This window comes from Lepisma saccharinum, chromosome 9, assembly GCF_977018435.1.
Source record: "Lepisma saccharinum chromosome 9, izLepSacc3.1, whole genome shotgun sequence".
In the NCBI taxonomy this organism is placed as follows: domain Eukaryota; kingdom Metazoa; phylum Arthropoda; class Insecta; order Zygentoma; family Lepismatidae; genus Lepisma; species Lepisma saccharinum.
Window position 1 is genome coordinate 83194516 of NC_139237.1, and position 13100 is coordinate 83207615.

A 13100-nucleotide genomic window follows, 5' to 3' on the forward strand; every position below is an offset into this window, starting at 1 on the left:
AATGGATTTAGAACGTATTTCATGTCACAGTGAAAATGCAACTATCTATTGTGGACAGATGTTTTTACCAATAGTAAAATCACCGTCATAATCCATTTTGATCAACCGGAAAAGAAGTCGCAGAATTTCTGTAACGAAAAATTTTCGTGTACATCTAAATCTACGTACGTATTCTTACCACTGCAATGGATGATATTCAACTTGATGTCATGCCTTGTACTCTGGGAAGAAATCGGGCAAACAGATTCGCGTGCGTTAAGGAAAGCATTCTTACGGCACGAAAATTTGCATTTCACCACTTTTCACGGTTTCTGTAAGGTTTCGATAAAAGTAAGAATTACACGTTGCTCATATGATCACAATAATCATACGTTGAATCACTTCGGCAAGGCCTATAAGCATGTTTTCAAATAAGGATGCGATCTGTTTGCCCGAAATATGGCGCAATGAATTATGGGGGAAGTGATTCGCTGCATATCATTCATTACAGTGAACTTCCCGAAATCATTTTCACGTAAAGTAGAAGGAGATAATAGAGCTCGGATAACCGACAGACGATCGTAACGTTTTCAGTAACCTGTAAACATTTTATTTAAGCCACAGCTAGCTAATACCTAGCCAAAGTACAATATGACATAAATCATAAGCAATATACGATTGTACATACCTGGAAATTGTCATTGAAGTAGATCACAGAAGACGAAAGTTATTCCTGGCTACAGAACAAAAAAGGTTTTCTTGTACGTGCGTAAACTTTAGGTACTTCGAAAAAAATCTGAATCTGCACAGTAGAAAAACACTCAAAAATACTCATTTTACATGCAGTATAACACTCAAAATTCATTTTTCACAGAACAACACAGCACAAAGAATAGTTATATTAAACTTGACGAAATTGTAACTTGCCGCCCATAGACAAAGTCGCAGTATTACAGTATGGCGCTGCAATCGCAGCAATGAAAAATTAGCCTCCAACAGGCCACTAATGGCAGGGGAAAATAATGAACTATCAGGTTGATGTGGAATGATGGGACTATTAAAAGTCACATGTACAGGGTGTCCTAAAAGTCACGCAATCTGGATTTTGAACGTACGTAACTTTTGTACAAAAAGCCAGAGAAACATGAAACTTACACTGGGTAAATTAACTTTGTCTATGTGGATATTTTTGAAACATTAAGGAAGAAGACGGGAACTCGAACCCAGAATCTTTGGTGGTGGTCGTGCCGACATGGCGCCTGACGGCTACATGAAAGACTCGGGTTTGATACCCGGGATGGATGATATTAGGTGGAAATTTTTCCAGAATGTTCATGCATGGAGTGGTTCTCAGATTTACCCAGCCTCTAATTTATAGCTACACGGAACAATTCTGGAATGTAAAGATTGATTGATTGATTTAGTTTATTTTACTTCGCGTTTTGTGCCTCTTGGCTAATTTGCGAAGATGGGGATGAGTGATGAAATGATGAAATTGATGAATGGACATTCACAAACAACCAAGCCCGACCGGGATTCGAACCCGGGACCCTTGGCGTCGCAGCGCCATGAGCTAACCACTCGGCCGCAGGGTCGGGCTGGAATGTAAAGATGACCGGAACGGGGTCCTGACCACAACTCCACAAATGGTCGATTGTGAATGTGTGAGCCCTACGTCCGCATATCTTTGTGATAAAGCATGCAGATGTGTTGCACCTTCCAATATTTTCGCTTAGTGTAGAGGATCTAATCGCCCTTATTAAACAATATTGTATACTCTTTCCAGCACTTGAAATGGAAGATGTTAGGGGTGGGGAGTTTGGTCGAGTCTTGGGGTTAGCTGGGGCGAATGTTCCTATGGTATGGTGAATGCTATGCGAAAATTTTGCTAACTTGGGGATAACCCCCTCCCCGTGATCTCCTTACTTCGAGCACTGTTCTTAAAAAAGAAAATGCATTTCCAAGCCGATGAAATTCCAAGCAACGGGGCGGAGCCTTATTTCTTACGTAATTAAAATATTTCACTTCGTACCCTAGCAAATTCCTTATTATTAACACGCTCACACACGTTCTTCATTAGTTTTGTTGCCTCTACCTGGCCGTAGAAGAAATTGTTCATTCATTGAAAATAAATTATGTGCATTTTTTTTTAATTCGGCTTTTCTTTACTTGAAGTAAATTAGAGTTCCATCATAGAAAAGTTAAGTAGGTTAGGTTATCTAACTTTTCTATGGTTCCATTTCCGCATTAGAGGTATGACATGACATTTACATAATTAATTTAAAATTACACTAAACGTACATGGAACTGCTATTTTAGGGGGTTCGGATCCTCCATGATTACGCCCCTATTACGTACGTATCAAAACAGAGTCAGCAGAACGGTGAAATAACTGAACTTTCATCAAAGCTTTTGCCGACCCTAATAAAGGGGTATGCGCACACCTATATCTTTGCTGGTGTCGACTGTCTATAGACCGTGTTAAAAATGTAAACATAAACATTGGTGAGGTCTTGCCCGGTCCCCCTGGAACTTACGGTTTAGGCCAGTCCCCGTTGTTACCTGTGCAGCTTCACCGGCATACGAAGTAAGACATGAAAGCTTGTCTTCATCAGTTGTACAACGATAGTCAAGAAAGGTATTTGTTAAAGTTCTACTATAAAGAAGTGGACGTCGAGAATCCATCGGATGATCAACTGCAGAGCAGATTATTAAAATATGACGTGTCTTTGTGGCCGCCAGTTCTATAGCATACTAGTACATACAAGTATCTCATGTACACGCACGACGAACTCAAAACGTACGAAAGTTTAGATATATTCAATTATTTTGTAAATGGAAAAGTGAGGGAAAGATAATTCTATAAACCTAGTGATATTATTATATATTATAAAGTATGCTTAAGTGAATCTTTGCCAACAAATCTGCAGAAGTAATGAAATTACACATAACAAATGCTACAGGGTGTTCCACGAACGGCGCAACTGGGAATTAAGAGTGGCGTTACTTTGTAACCGAAACCTGTACTTACAAAAGTCATACACCAAATGTTAGCCCTGTCCAAGTAGATATTTTTAAACATAGAAATAACAAACGGGGTGCAGTGTTGTTCATGCAGTGTTGCCAAATGTAAGTGAAAGTGTAAATTTATTTTTCAACAAAGCATGGAAAATTGCATGTCAAACATTCGTACGGAAATTTGGACGTCAATTTCCACCTTGGGTAGGTGGACTATTTCGCCATCTATAGTTCAGAGAAGAAAACCGATCGTTTTCGCGTATAGCCAATCCTGAAATGCCTCGTAAAGGCGTACCGGTCAAAATGGGTGTTTTTAAAAAAAAATATGAGGTACAGTGGCAACACTGTTGATGTTTGAAGGCAACAAAAGGTGTGTTTAGTGATGGTCTATGACATGGAAATACTGGAAACAGGAAAAAAGAAAATGAAAATTATGGTGAAAAAAGTGTTACTTACCTACTCCTGGCAACCATGCAATGCGCGTAACAGGCAGTGTAGCTATACAAAACATGTTGAAAATGACAAGCATTTTCCCTGAGGCATTCATCAACACGTTTTATCATGTTGGAAGCAACTTTATGCAAGGTTGATTGGTTTATATTGTTAATGGCTGTGCAAATGTTTATTTTTAGATCATCAAGTTTTCTTGGGTTATTAATGTAAACTGTTTGTTTCAAATAACCCCACAGAAAAAAATCTGGAGACGTCAGATCCGGGGAGCGACTGGGCCATAAGTTTTTGCTTATAATGTGATCGCCAAAAAACTCTGCCAATATGTCTAAAGTTTCATTAGACGTGTGACATGTTGCGGAGTCTTGTTGAAACCAACAATCACGTTCATCACGTTCCAACAGAGAAATAAAATGTGTGGTAAGGTCACGATAAACTATTCCGTCAACTGTTGTGTTGAAAAAGAATGGACCGATTATTTTTCTCCGCAAAATCGCGCACCACACACCGATCTTTTGTGGATGAAGTGATTGTTCATGTAACAAATGGGGATTGTTACTTGACCAGTGTCGAGAATTTTGACTGTTGACATATCCATTTAAGTGGAACCATGCTTCATCCGTGAAAAAAACCTTATCCAAAATATTCACATCATTGTCTCTAATAAAATTTCTAAACCACTGGCAGTATCTTAAACGTGCACCTTTGTCTGCTTCCTTCAGTTCTTGCACAGCCTGTACCTTATATGCATGTAGTTGCAATTGTTTTAACGCTCGGTGAGTTGTTGTTTTTGATACACCTGACTGTGCAGCAAGTTTTCGAACAGATTTCCTGGGAGATTGTGATATTCTCTGCTCCACATCCTGCAGCACACCTTGTGTCAAAACTGGTGGTTGTCTGTGGTAGGGTTTGTCATTAACTGATCCTGTTTCACGAAATCTGGAAACTAGTCGATATATCGTCGAATTTTTCTGGAACACTGTTATTCGGATATTTCTCGCGAAACACAGTTTTTACACTATCGTATGATTTTGAACAAAAATAATGTTCCACAATGAACACCTTCTCTTCCAAAGAGTACTTCATTTCACAGAACAATTCTAATCTTCCCCTACGAACAATGCGAAATGCACGGCTCAAACAGTTCTGAGTACACAACTAACTGATTCTCTTGTTCTCGTTCGGTGGGCGCTCTTATCGCATTGCATGGTTGCCAGGAGTAGGTAAGTAACACTTTTTTCATCATAATTTTCATTTTCTATTTTTCCTGTTTCCAGTATTTCCATGTCATAGACCATCACTAAACACACCTTTTGTTGCCTTCAAACATCAACAGTGTTGCCACTGTACCTCATATTTTTTTTAAAAAACACCCATTTGGACCGGTACGCCTTTACGAGGCATTTCAGGATTGGCTATACGCGAAAACGATCGGTTTTCTTCTCTGAACTATAGATGGCGAAATAGTCCACCTACCCAAGGTGGAAATTGACGTCCAAATTTCCGTACGAATGTTTGACATGCAATTTTCCATGCTTTGTTGAAAAATAAATTTACACTTTCACTTACATTTGGCAACACTGCATGAACAACACTGCACCCCGTTTGTTGTTTCTATGTTTAAAAATATCTACTTGGACAGGGCTAACATTTGGTGTATGACTTATGTAAGTACAGGTTTCAGTTACAAAGTAACGCCACTCTTAATTCCTAGTTGCGCCGTTCGTGGGACACCCTGTAGTAAATATATGTGCTTTCAACGTCGCCTTTCCGCCTGAGGGATTTAGGGAAAACGTATGATATGGGATGCCACTTTCACTTGCATGAATTTACTTCAAACAACAAGGGAGTTTTCAGACTGAAGCGACAAGCGATATCGGGATTTCGCACAGAAGCATTCGATCTAAAGTAAACCAGTCACGCTTGCGCAAGTAACAGGCCGGGGCAACACAATGCACGGTATTGATAAAACGCCCATTCCGAGCGACAAGCGACATCTGCAATTTGTCTTGTCTCTAATTCGGAAGGTGTTGTTTATTTTTGAGTGTTGGTTTCCAAGAGACACGTATCGCTGCAGTCTGAAAGCTTTCTTTCGAACCAATTTACCACGAGAAAATGCACGTGTCACTTGGACTGGGCTGTTGTTTTCTCAGTACCATGAATCGTGTCGCCCCGGTCTGTTGTACTCGTACGCAAAGTGAATTGTTTCCTTTAGAGTAAAGGGGCTGTTGCTTGTCGTTTCGGTGTGTATTCTCCGTGCCACTTAAAAGTGAATCCTCAGTGATCAATGAAATTTTTCGAACCGAAGCGACACAACAAGCTGCACGTGTCGCTCAGATTTCCAATGATGTGTATTGTGCCGTCTGAGACTTGATATCCCATGAGTGGTAAATGCTTATTTATAGACTAAACGGCCTTGTGTCGCTTGTCACTTCGGTACGAACCACTGCTGTCGCTTGTCGCTTCGGTTTGAAACCTCACTAAGAGGCGTGCTTTTCACCACAACACAATACGCAGATAAACGATCAACATGTTTGTAACAAAATGCAAGTCGTACAAATCCTTTCCGGGTACCAATTCTTTCTTCGTTCTGCTTGTATCAACAGGTTTCGTCTCTCTACCAGTGATGTGCGTCTACGCGTAAACAACGATAGTCTACATCCTACACGTAGACTATTTTATACACCCAGATGACGTAATCTATGTAAACAACATGGCGAAAGGTTATAACTTAGCAAAGGGTTCCGTGGAAGTACAACAAAATTATACTGCGTATCAGTTGCTGATGTGTGAGGAGAACTTTTCATACTCTTTCTTCCAAATTCGAAAAATTTCTCACCTAAGAAAAAACCTAATATAGGAAATATTCTAGTGTTTTATGGGAAAAAGACCACTCTTGCCTCACGACTGCCATCTATTGTTGTTTTTTGCATACTATTTATCTGCTTCCATAGTTGATAATAGAAGAGAAGATAAATTTTATTGTAAATAGGATTCTGTTCATTTCGTTAGGAACCAATACAGTTGAAAATGTCACTTTCCTTTCATGAAACCCTTGAAAATTAATTTTAATGCACTTTAGATTGTCTACGTAGTCTATGTAAACTACAACCCAATGTAATCTACGCGTAGATTACGTGTAGACAACGCATGTAGACGTAAACGTATAGTCTACGGCACATCACTGCTCTCTACGTCCTAGAAAACCTACGAAGTGATACTTGACTCAATAAATTTGTTCCCGATCGAACTGTACAACCATATACTACACAGCTGACACCCTATTTCCTTGTAAAAGAATCTCCACTGTGCCCTTTCATATTAACGTCAATGGCACCGTAAGCGTAACCGGATGTTCGAGGGGGACCAGACGATTGCGCATGCTCCGCAGTAGCTTCGCCTTTAACACAGTCTATATTATTGATATGTAATACATTTTGACTCCGTCAAAATAGGCTCATTTCATAGCAGTCGGTTTACCCATAGACATACTAATAGGTTTACCCATGGAAGTAGGAAGGGTTTACCTAAAAAAAAAATGGCTGAGTCTGCTGCCACGCACGTGTCAGCAGTAAGAATAAGCGTCAAATTTGCTGCTGCCACGTAATTCGTCTGCTAAGAGGATGTTACAAATCTTAAGAACAGATTAAGACGAGAGAAATGCAAGTTTATGATTAGTGGGAATGAATGTACAGGTAATTTAGAACCTTTTTTTTTAGAAAGCATTTAGCGATATTATTTTAATGCTAACAGAACTTAACCTAACTACGAGAGCATTTAGGTTTATTATTAGAAGAATGCTGAGGGACCTAATTTTAAAACATTTTTGTGAAAGTAATCGCTACAACTTCACAGTATGTGTTACAGACGTAATTGCATACATAGCATGATGAAATCACGATAAAACAAATACCGAGTCTACTGCCACTCGCATCTTTTTTGAGGTCCCAGCAGAAAAAGAACGTGGCAGCAGACACTACCAAAAAAAATACAAATTCTCACATCACCCAGTTATTTTCTTGCAGCTCGTAAGTTATATAATTGAAAATGCACATGGCAACATTGAATGCTTGTTAAAAACAAAAACAACGCAGAAAGAAAACTCGTGTGGCAAAATCTGATGGCAAAATATTAATAATTGGTAAGATTTTGTAAACAATAGTATAATGTAATTAATTCTAAGGAGTACCAATAATAATATTTTCACGTTAATACACATAGCAATGAAGTGGTACGCAATTATCTGTTTTTTTTTTCGGATTTTTTTTGTAGGATATAAATATGTGATTGAAAATAAATAAATAGTCCGGATAAAAATGCATTATGAAGGAGAACTATTTGCTGCATTTTTCGTACATAGTGATCGAAATAAAGGCCCAAGTTCCGTTTGTATAATTCCCAATTAATCATGCTACACACACATTTTTTTTTTTACATGGTTCGATTTCTATTTAATGCAAGTCTGTTCACATGCTTGCGACCTTTGCTTTAGTGCGTATTTACAGCATATTTTTTTGAGGAAAAAATTTCCCTTCCGTATACTCCTACATGATTCTTTGTTTGCGAGCAGCCAATCCTTTAGTGTCATCTTGGATACTGACTGACTGCTGCTGCTATATACCTTACCTGCATGGGGTGCGAAAGGAGTTATTACTTTTCTAAATCTTTTCATTGTTAAGTTAGGTAGGTCAGGTTCATGGTTCTTAGAATTAAAATAACGTCCCCAAATGTATCCAACACCTGACCATATAACATATGGTCTCAAGCTCAAAATCTGCCAGGACTCTGTGTCTAAGATAATCACTAACCAAGAATGGCAGTTCCGTGCAAAGCCCGAATGCTCGTGTAAACTAGTTTTCAAATCATAATTTCTCCGGTAAATAATACTTGTAGAAGTTTTTAACTGTGCTTATTAGTTTCTGCAAGCTTCTAATTGTCTTGCACAATTGTTTCTAGGATTCTAAAGCACTTCCTAATACTCCTAAAAGACTTGAGAAAAATCATCAAACAATCGGAATCGTTACCGAAATTAATATTATGGTACTACTGTACTATACCGGAGACACCTATCAATGATTTATTTTGCAATTTTTTACACTGATAATGTCTATTTCTTACATACGATAGCCCCACGAACCATCACAGGGACGAAGTATGCCTACTAGGTTAGGTCTGTTAGGTTAGTTCCATTAGCACTCCTTACGTTCAATTTAGCATATACGGACAACATCGGAATTACAAATTCCACGACATCTTCCACACCCGGCAACAACTTCACGACGCATCCTCGACACATCATGTTGTAGCAGCAGCAATAGCGTGTATTGTGGTCTCGTGCAGAAAGCAAATGGCGGCAGCAGCAATAGCACGTCGGAAATAGATTTTCGTACAAAACCACATGCATTCGCATTAAAATGGATCAAAACTACATTCCCGAACATCAACAACGCTACAGAAAATGATTTGCGTAAGTACTTTCTCCTGTAAATTTGAAGAAATCTGTCTCCGGTATAGTAAAGTGTTACCAATATTATTATTACCATCATTGAATGCTATACTGCATTTGTTAACTAATTAACAAACAATATTTGTGCTGTAATAGAAAATAGTAATTTGCAAATGTGGTGATTTTGTAAAGAAAACTCAAAAATATTCTGTTAATATGGAGACGTGCTGAATAACACTATTACATAATTTAACTACTAAATTTGGTATGACTTGAGATGACCGGACCCCTCTCCAATTTTCTTTATATTTGACATACTCACTGATTGAGTTATTTTCTTGTAGTTTACGGTTATTACAAGCATAAGAAAACAGTTTTTCTTTGTGATGTTTCAGGAGAACACACGCTCCTTTCATGAGACATTTATTTTCATTTTGACTCAAGATCCTGAAACGTCACAAAGAAAAACTCTTTTCTTATGCTTGTAATAACCGTAAACTACAGGAAAATAATTCTATAATGCAAGCAATGCGTACATACAAGAAAACCTATCACTAATTGAAGCCTCCTAATCACGAACCATTGGCACGTGGTTAGGTTAGGCAAACATAGTTACAATTTGGTGTCCTGGTAGTATCAGGAATATATTTGGTTGTGAAACAAAAAATTTCGCGAAAATCGACAGTTTCCATTCTGAAAACTAATGCTTTATTTTCGCTTATTTTGCAATTTCTAGATGTTTCCGACAAATTTTAACTTCAGGTTTGTGATTAGGAGGCCTCGATTAGTGAGTATGCCAAATATGAAGAAAATCGGAGAGGGGTCCGGTCATCTCAAGTCATTCCCTAAATTTGTAAGTTAACCATGTACAGGGACGTAGCTAGGTTGATCAGTTTGGGGGGGCCAAACGTAAGATATTTTCTATCGAACTATTATAAAATAAACTATTTATACACCATATAGGCCTATACTGTATACATACATTATATATATAGTATAAATTACTTGGAAAGGAAAGGAGCAAGGGCCTCCTCAGTGGCGCATGGTAGCATCGTCGCTTTGTAATCAAGGGGTTCCGGGTTCGATACCCAGTGGATGCTCATAGTGGTTCGGATCCCACTTTACACTGTAGAACCAGTCCCGATTAGCCTTACTGTACATAAAGTGGACTTAAAAAACCAACTCAATCAATCAATAAATTGGAAAGGAACATCATTTTTTTTGTAGCCCCCAACAATCTACAAATATAGACTCGCGAAATCCACAGCCATTATTCGGGAAACTAAATGCAGAATTAAATCATTAACTTAATGTCTCATACACCAAGAACAATGTTATTTAGTCTTTTGATTCGTAAATTTCCTCGAAAAAAATGGAGAAGTAGATAAAACCCTTTTCCGTGGTTTTAGATATAAAGTGCTGGAACCAGGTTTACAAATGTTGGCAACAGTGCAAATATGAAATGGGTGCGTAATAAGTTCAAGCTAGGTATCTCATGTATGCAGTTCATACCGGAATCGAATTCGGTATCTCTTAGTTCAAGGCGATCGCGTTAAGCACAATTCTATAGGGTGGGCCCGAGTCTTCTATGGCATCTGATTGTTCACTTGGAGAATTATGATGATAAGAAATTTTATGCACACGTCTAATTTCTTAAAATTAATCTTATTTGTGAATGCCATTGTGAAAACTGAATATATAATGGCACACACTCAAATGATTACGCTCTTGTCTTTGGTTCGGCAGGTTCAAAAAGGGGTCCCGGGTTTTTTATTTATTTACTACTACACATTATTAAAATCAGATATTTGTAGGATTTCGGGAAAGGACTGCAGCCCCTGAGCCCCTTCCCTGGGTCCGTGCCTGCTTGTATTAGTTCCAAAATTTCTGTGCTGTTCCAAGATCGTGAGGACAATTTGAGAAATACTTGAAATCGATATGGAAGCAAATTTTGCTCTCGAAACTATGGGAGTCGATGTGATGACCACGCGCAACCAAATGAAAGAACTCTTCGCAGGCCTTGTCCCTCAATATTAATTTTACTGACTAATTGTAAGTTTTTCTGGGCCTCCTCGATGACACAATGGTAGCATTGCCGTCTTGTAATCAAGGGGTCCCTGGTTCGATACCCGGTGGAGGCACAGTGGTTCGGATCCCCGATTAGCCTTACTGTGCATAAAGTGGATTTAAAACACAAACTCGATAATTGGAAGGTTTTAGAAGAACTAAACATGGCTTTTTATGCATCGTACAATTTTGCTTCTTTTCACCCTATTTTTACAGTTTTTCTTCCGAAGAATTCCACTGAGTATAACACGTTACGAAACCAGAGGTCCAAAGTTCGGACCTTGGACAGGTATGGTTGTATTATGTCTGTCCCATCGCCATTCCTTCGGCTCATCATTCATCCTCATCGTCGTATTTAACCCAAGAAGTAGAAAAGTGGCGTATTATAGAAATATATAAATGATTGATTTGGTTTATTTTACTTCGCTTTTCTGACACTTATTGGCCAATCATGAAGATGAAGATGAAAATGAGTGATGTGAAATTGATGAGAGGGCCATCATAATGATTCGAACCCTGGACCCCTGGCATCGTAGTGCACATTGTTAACCACAGCACAGCAAATAGAAACAGAAAATGCTTGATAAGTAATTTGCTTCTCCATAACTCATGATTATATTATATAACTATTATTCGCTGTGTGATTAGGGATTAATTATATTTGTATGTCTAGTCAACCTTGCCACCTAAGCAGCAACAGCAGCTTCCGCATTTGCAGGTGGAGGCTAAATGAAGACAAATCACAGAAAGTCAGAAAGATATACCAATTTTGTAACATAATACTTATAGAGCATGCAGACTGCTGTAAATAAAATTGCTACATACCTAGTTTTCTTCCTTAATTGAAACGTGGTTTATTCTTCATTACACATGAGATCAACCACCCAGGATCTTGTGTGGTAGTCAGACTCTTTTAGAACGTCAATATGTTGGACATTTGGTCGATCAGTCGATCCTGATCCATTGTTTCCAGAGGAAAACAATCTGGCAGCTTATTATTTGACATTTTACTCGCGATTTAGGAAAACGAGATCACAAACACTTCATGATTCTATCTTCTTGCATTTACAGAAGTTAACCACCGATCAGACCAAAAACCCAACTTCAAACTATCTGACAGATATCAATTGTCCACCAAATCAACAGATGAACTGACCGCTTCGATGTTTCTCCGAATTTTCAGAAAGTGGCCTTTTCCTCTTTTGCAGGGCAGGTCATTAGCAGGAGGGTTGAGTGCATGTTAGAAGAACCACTATGTCATTCATTCCCGCCCCGAAAAAGGGGCAAGCAATAGAATTCTGTTCTTGGAATTTGAAACGCATGGGGATATCTTTTCTGAACCATAAAATAATTAACCCAGAAAGTTCTAGCCACCGGAAGCTAAATCTTCCTGTTTGTGTCGTTGTTTCGGCACCCATGGTGCGAGTGCAGGGTCACATGAAGAGAAAGTGCAGGTTTTGGGGGCATCCTGGATCTGGTGTGCAGCAGGGAGGAAAAGTGCATTTTCAATAGATGTCAGACTTCCCTGACCGGGTTGACCACAAAACCATTAACTGCATCCTCTGCTATCTGCTAATACATCTGTTTGTGTTCAACAAGCTAGAAACAGGGAAATAAGAAAGAAATGCCTTGCTTGGGTTCGTACTACTGAAAATTGCAGAAGTGTTTCAAACTGCAAACAAAATTTACTGAACAATTATTTTGCAATATTTGTCATTCATTCATTGTTTTCTGCCTTGGCAGGTTTTTCACTGCAATCTCCAGCTTTCCCTATTCTATGCCTTACACTTCGTAATAGCATACAACCCAATTAATTTAATATCATCCATAAGCTGATATCTCTTTCTTCCACGGACTTTTCCTCCTTCAACCATTCCCTCCAAGGCATCCCTTAGCAGGCAGTTCCTTCTTAGACAGTGTCCTAACCAGTTTCTTTTCCTCTTCTTGATGGTCTCCAGTATAGATCTTTTTTCACCAACTATCAAAAAATTTCCAAGAAATGCAGAACAGTTTCCCGGGGCCATGTGGACGTTTGCCGGGGCCAGTGGCCCCCCCCCCCCCCAACGACGTCCCTGACCATATATATCAAACAAAGTATACAATAGGTCAGTGTTTGGAAAGAATGTTTTGTGGTATTGTT

The 13100-nt window shown here is 38.8% G+C and overlaps 1 protein-coding gene across 1 annotated transcript in view; it reads left to right on the forward strand.

The window, feature by feature from the left end:
* The first annotated feature begins 7526 nt into the window (after window positions 1-7526).
* Window positions 7527-13100, forward strand: part of LOC145992770 (uncharacterized) — a 34304-nt gene continuing 28730 nt past the window's right edge. The window contains exon 1 of the mRNA XM_083129161.1: window positions 7527-7588. The gene's annotated coding sequence lies outside the window, so the exon portion shown is untranslated. The remainder of the gene's footprint in view (window positions 7589-13100) is intronic.